The sequence below is a fragment of the Acyrthosiphon pisum genome, chromosome A1 (assembly GCF_005508785.2).
Source record: "Acyrthosiphon pisum isolate AL4f chromosome A1, pea_aphid_22Mar2018_4r6ur, whole genome shotgun sequence".
Taxonomy (NCBI): Eukaryota; Metazoa; Arthropoda; class Insecta; order Hemiptera; family Aphididae; genus Acyrthosiphon; species Acyrthosiphon pisum.
Window position 1 is genome coordinate 160,877,417 of NC_042494.1, and position 7,414 is coordinate 160,884,830.

Consider the following 7,414-nt stretch of genomic DNA (forward strand, 5'->3'; position numbering starts at 1 on the left):
GAAAAAATATTTTAAATGAGAATGGTAGGTCGTCAGTACTAATCTGCGTTGTTCTAAAATAAACATTGATGAAAATATAGTCTCTAAAGTCTATAAGGTAACTTAATAAAATTAACTAAAAACTTACTTTTTCGGAATAACCCTAGTATTAACACTAGTATATATATTTTAATGTTATAATAGTTAGGTAAAATCTATTAAGATAATGTCAATTATTTGAGTGTATTTGTTAATAATGATTAAGACTTAAATAATAGCTGCAGTATTTATATAGGTAGTTAGGAAATATTATTTTACATTTTTATTGAAGTATAATTCTACATTGAGTGGGTCGTGGGGCTCCCACAGTAGATACCTACGTCGGTACTATCGGTACTACCTGTGGCGTACCCAAGGGTGGGGGCTTTCGGGTCTGGACCCCCCCCCCCCCCATAGACTAAAATTCTAAACTATTAAAAATTATATTTTAATACATCAAGTTACATTTTAATTGTAAGATTACGGTGTTATGCTTATTTCTTTTACCATTTAAAGAGTTTATGAATAAACATTTTTGGTGGTTTTTCAATGATATCATTTTTTTATACTTTTTACATTTTCAAAAAATTTGCACCCCCCTTTGAAAAATTCCTGGGTACGCCCCTGGGTACTACAGCAGAACGAATAAAATATGTGTGTGATGCAACTGAAATTAATTTCTTGTCTCACTGGCAAAAAAGCTCACACCGCCTGCACTGTTCACAAAATATATTCTGTGATCGAACATGACGGTATAAAAACATATTTAATGAACTATTCGATTTCAATCGCTGTATATGCACATTCTATTAGAACCGTTCAGACCGTTCTTCTGCTGTCTGGAACACTGACCGCATGAACCATGTATGGGTGTGCGAGGATTTTGGTAGATTATTATTTATCAGTTATCGCTATCAATAATTATTACCATAATTAGGCAGGTCCCACTCGTATACTCGTTAAAGCTTAAAGCATAAAGATTATTTTCACTCGTGGTTTCACATAGGTTGTCGCCTAACAATAACGTTATAATCGCGATTAATGCGATTACTATGCTCGTCAAGTACCTACATATATAGGTAGGTACTGCATGTCTGCATGAGTCGTGTGGGCCAAGCTTTAATATTCATACAGCTTTATATATTATATTTTCGGTATATTATTTCTAATCTTACACTATTTTTGGTAATCGTTTACGGTAATAATTGATAGTTGATATATATTTCAAAACAATTTTGACTCAGATCTCTTTTATACATTTTAATTTAATCTCGAGATAAGAAATTCCGATTTAATTATAATAATAGTGAATAGACGCAGGACACAATAATATATATCTGTTTAGAATATGGAGAGAAAAACGTTGTAGAATATTGAATAGTTTCAAATTGTATGAGTATAGAGGCTATATAGGCAATTAAGAAATGGAATTTTCAATTTTTGGTGTGGTACGTATTACATTTTGTAATGTTAGTGTAATATTGAAAGTAGGTATAATAGTGACCAAATTGTCAACCATTCTAATAGTAAAGTTCAGAGCATAAGTGCATAACCATGATGATTGATGAAGTATATATATAGGTACTCATCAGTCATCACTTATAGATCAGGTGTTAATGTGTTATATGAAGATACTTATAGATACATTTATTGTATAAAAAGCTCATTGAAAACAAAGACGGAAAATTATCTGTATATAAGTACGCGTCCAAGGTCCAAAAAAAGTAGGTAATAATGTAATATAGGTTACCTATATAGGTTCGACAAGACTAAAAAATTTCTGACATTGCTGAACAATGATGACTTGAAACTGATCCGTCGTTCAATATATTATGTACGAAATAAGCATTTTCCCTAATTACCTACCATAACACTTTTTAGGAATGAAATAAACATTGTTTCATAAAGTTAGGTACTATTGTATTAACTAGTAACTATTATGTTTTTCAAGTGACGATAATTCTGTTATTTTATTTATCCTTAAGAACAACTTGGAAGTGCTTTGTGACTGTAAAGTATTTAGTAGTTTAAGAGGCAGGACGTTACACCCGTTATAATGTTCTCCGTCTTACACACTTACGAGTTACAACATAGCGAATTTTCGTTCACCGGTTTCAATAGAGTGCTGTTAGTTTTGATATTATACTGAATTTGCCTATTATCAAACTTTTAGTTGAGAACATTATCTGTGTTCTATTGTTGGGGTTTTACAATATTTACATTTTTATAAATGAGTTATGATTATGTAAAATATTAATATTTGAAAATTTTAATAATGTTAATGATAACACAGATAATGTTCTTACCTTAAATTTTGATAATAGGTCGATTTGCTCTAATATAAAAATTAACAGCACACTATATTGAAACTGGTGAACGAAGAATCGCTATGTTATACGAGTGTAAGACGAAGACAACAAATGCGGGTGCGAAGTCCTCTTAATCCATGGGTGGACTGGCCCACTGACCTACTGTCCGGCAGGATAGTAGACAGTAGGCCCTTATTGTACTACGGGGCACAGGGCCCTTCACTAATAAGCGCCAACGGGCCATAATTAATAGTTCATAACACATGTTAAATCTTTTTTATCTTCAACTGTATAATTTCTGAATTTTATAATAATTTCTAATTTTATAGAATACTATAAATCGATACTCTTTAGTCCTTGATAATATATTATTGGTGTAATTACAGTTGGAATTATGCTATTTTTATGGTAAAAATACTAATTTTGCTCTTCTGACATTTTCCTGAAAATGTGCAGGCCTTTTATAATATTGAAGGTGAATAGGGTTTTACAGGCCCAGTCCGTCCATGGCTTAACCTAATAAAGAGTGAAGGGAAATGTGTATCAGTCCAATAATTGGTACTGCTCTTGTATGCGGACTACAAATGCATGCGGTCTACAATCATATACGTAGATTACATATTAAAGCAGAAACAAATTAAATACAATACCTAATATGTATAAATGTATAATATAGTGTATATACAATATACTTAAGTAAGATTGCTGATTGTATACGGTATATTTTCCTACTATAAAGTTGCTTACAGTAGGTTGTAGGTATAGAGATACAATTGTTAATTCCAGACAAATACGTAGGGTAGGTACCTATATAATAAGTTTGTTACCTATCAGTTACCTATCGGTCATCGATTGTATAGTATGGTTACGTATTCATTATAATAGTTAAACATTTTTATATTTATCATGCATTTTGCAATTAAAAGATTTTTATTTGACTCTCGGTAAAAGTGCACTTTGAAGAGAGTTCCACTGCGTTTTTAAGGGGACTCGGTTTATTAGACACTGCCGAAAACACATTTCTATGCCATAAGTGTGGTTGTGAAATGGGAGACGCTAGAAAACGCGATCGTGGAGGTGATTTTCGTCCTGTTCTTCGGTGCAAAAAAAGAGGATGTTAGACCAAGCGCGGTGTACGGCAGACAATAAATACATCCTATTGAAATAAATAACATTTTTATCAAGTTTATTTATATTGATTTATTACAAGCAACTTAGAACTTTATGAGGTAGCCAGCTGTTAGGTACCCATTTATAATAATTATAATAATATTATACCAGCTACTGAGTCCAATATTTCAATCCAAAAATCTCATTCTTCTAGATAATTTTTTTTAAAAAGAGGTTTGTATTTATTTTTTTAAATTATCATAATATTTACTATTTGGTTTAAATACGGCCAATGTGAGGGGGCATGGTTCTTTGCCGTCGCCGCCTTCTATAGAGGCTATGCCACTGATGTCGGATGCATTATGTAAATAATAATAAATAAATGAAAATATGTAATATTATAATCTTAATATTCGTGATGATTATATTTCCAGAAAAAAGAGTATTATAAAATAAAATTATATTACGTCAATTTTTTTTGTTTTTTTTTTTAATGTTGTACGATATGAATATATGATGGAATGACGGATTACGGATAGTATATTTTTTAAGATATTTATATTCAATAATATTGTAAGTAGTTTTTTTTTCAGATATTAATTTATTAATGTATAAGTAGTTATTATTTAATACATACAATTAATTATCTACATTCTATAAAGGTATAAGACAAGCTTGCAGTGTTAAAGCTTAGAACAACAATTTTCTATGATGTTAAAGGTTGAGAATTACAATTTACTTATTTACAAAATATACAAACTAGATAATGAAATAATATAACAACAAATTTTAACATAATATAATCAGTTAATAACAGTACTTTATACATTATTTTATTTACAGACCATGTTTTTATACAAAAATTACGAACTACCTTATCGAATAAAAAAAAATATATATATAACAATATTTATAAATTACATAAAATTTGCAATTTTCTATTTTTTGTGCGAGGAATTTGCAAATTTCGATTGGTTCTGGTTAACGTAGTATAAATTCTAAATCTTATAAATAATTTTAACAAATATTAATGAGGCAATTGTTCACAGGGATGTTCAAAAGTACTGCACATTTAACGTTAAAGTTTTTAGTTTTTGGCCCTACTTTTGGTAATGGTGCTAAAGTAGGAAATTGATTTGTAAATGTACCTAGTGTCTAATTCAAAAATATACTGGTAAAAATTACAATCTGGAGTCATTAACGATGAAAACATGGATATAGAACTGTGTTGATGTGCTTTGAAGTGTGTGAAAAAAAGTTCATCGGATAACTTTGTGGTAGATCTGCCATATCCTATGTATGTTTCACAAGAATGCATGTTAAAACATTTCATAATCAAATAACCACATATATATGTAAAAGCATTTCTTTCTGGTAATTCTAATGACCTGTAGTGGGTTGCATCAATGGGTAATGGATTAATATGAATTACTTTCTGCTTGTCATGGAATATTGTTTTCAAATCTTCTGCTGGTATTTTGCTGAGAGTAGTCAGTACTTGGTCTAAATCATCCAACAATTAGCACCTTCTTATATTCAAAATAATTTTTTGAAGGTACGATGTAGCTGGATAGTTGTGGGGTTTATACAGTTACCATTCTGATTACGCATAGATAAAAAAACAAAAATCAATTTTTCTTCGAAATCTGGTTTTGCGTAAAAACAACGTTATTCTTAATTTATTTATGGTTTTTTTTTTTTGCCCCGAATATGGCTTTCTATAAATATGTTTATATAATATGTATGGTAGTATCGTAAAATAATAAAGCTACATAGTTATTATAACATTATTATTTACTTTATCACACTGACCTCAGACCTTACTGTCCTGAGCTACTACTTAAAACAATGGAGACTGAAACCTAATCCAGCAAAAACAGAAATATCATTATTCCACCTCAACAACAGACAGGCAAATCAAACAATTAAAGTTGTATTTAATAATGTAGAAGTGAGAAATAGCCAAAATCCTACTTATCTTGGAGTTACCTTGGATAGAACTGCACTTACGTATAAAGAGCACCTAACAAAAACTGCTGCTAAAATAAAAACAAGAAACAATTTAATCCAAAAATTGGCCAACTCGTCATGGGGAGCAGACGCCCATACACTAAGAATCTCTACATTAGCATTAACGTACTCAGTAGCGGAATACTGCGCCCCAGTGTGGGCCAATAACGCCCATGTGAACAAAATCGACGTCCAACTAAACTCAGCCATGAGAACCATTTCAGGAGCAGTCAAATCAACGCCCATTCAATGGCTACCCTTACTACGCAATATTGCCCCACCGAATCTTCGTCGGATGAATTCATTGCTCCAAGAATGGACTAAATGCCTTAGGAATACCGCACTTCCTATCCATAGCGACTGCACTAATGCTGGCCCTCTACAAAGGTTAAAATCCAGGAAACCGACTTGGAAACTAGCAGGGAAACTCACCACAGAAAAATTCGACCTAATGTCTAAATGGACCGAAGATTGGAGGTCTAACATATGACTCGAACCATCTCTTTGACCAACTATGATGCAACCCCCCGGATTTAACCTCCCCAGGAGACATTGGATAGCCCTAAACAGACTTAGAACCGGACATGGACGAATTGGACTCATGATGCACCGATGGGGATTAAGTCCCACTCCACAATGTGACTGTGGATACCATACCCAATCCGCAAGACACATAGTGGAGGAATGCCCCACCAGAGCATCCCCTGGGGGACTGGCAGAGCTGAATAAAGTTACCAGGGATGGTATTAATTGGCTTGAAAAATTAGATATCTATATATAACTGTCCTAGTCTATTATATGTTACCCAGTACCCACCTAGAGCTATCTTAGTATATATGTTACAGTATTGAATTATTATTGCCAAAATGTTTATTCCTTTTTTTTTCCTATTTTATCATTTATTTTATTTTACTAATTTTATTATTTTATCTATTATTTAATACCATAACTTATAACTTCCATGTTCATAATTTATTTTATTGTTAGTGTGTTTTAATAACGTCATACGAATATATATATATTTACTTTATGGTTATTTATTCTAAGGTAGTATGCAGTGACCTTTTTTTTTAAACTTTGGCGGGCTGGTCTCGAGCGGTCCGTTTCGGCGATAAAAGCGTTCCTAACCGCCAAGCTTACAACATCAATCAGTCTGCCACCAAATGTAAACAATTAAAGCGGAGGGGCGAGTGTCGCTTCTATAATATTCTATGATCTATTAATTATTATACAAGTAGTATAATATAATATTATTATTATGATCTAAGGATTTATTATAATATATTTTATTTTGGCTCCACTTTACTCGTTTCTTCCATGAAAATGTGTTAACACTCCAACCATAATCAATTCACAATATTGTACGATTATAATCCAATGATGATAATGGTAATAATAATAATAATAATAATAATGGTATAACATACCGTCTACAACCTACTGTTGTACCGAATGAGTAAAATCTAAAATTGTGATATTTCATTAATTCAATATGGATTCGGATCGAAAAATAATATGTTTTAAAAATTAATAACTATTAATGCCGGAATCAAACGGTAACCTAAATGGCAGACGTACAACTTCAATCCCACGAGCTAGACACAAGAGATGATGACAACACTGTGGTTCTGTCCGACGTCGTCAACCGTGTAGTCGAACCCATCGTTTACTCAAACACCGACCTTATTGAGGATGTTAGTCGTCTATCGATATCCGAAAACAACGCCTATAGCGGCGATGTAGCGCAAAATAATTTGCCCTGTTTGAATTCTATATCGTCGTCGTCGACATCCTCATCGTCGTCTAGTCAATGTAAGCCGTCGTGTTCGTCTAGTGATGTAAATAATAGCGACCTCGCCGAAGGCTTACAACAAATTGATGGTGTCAAATATGTTTGTTATAAAAACGAGCAACAAATGAAAGATATTATGCGGTTAATACAAAAAGACTTATCTGAACCGTATTCG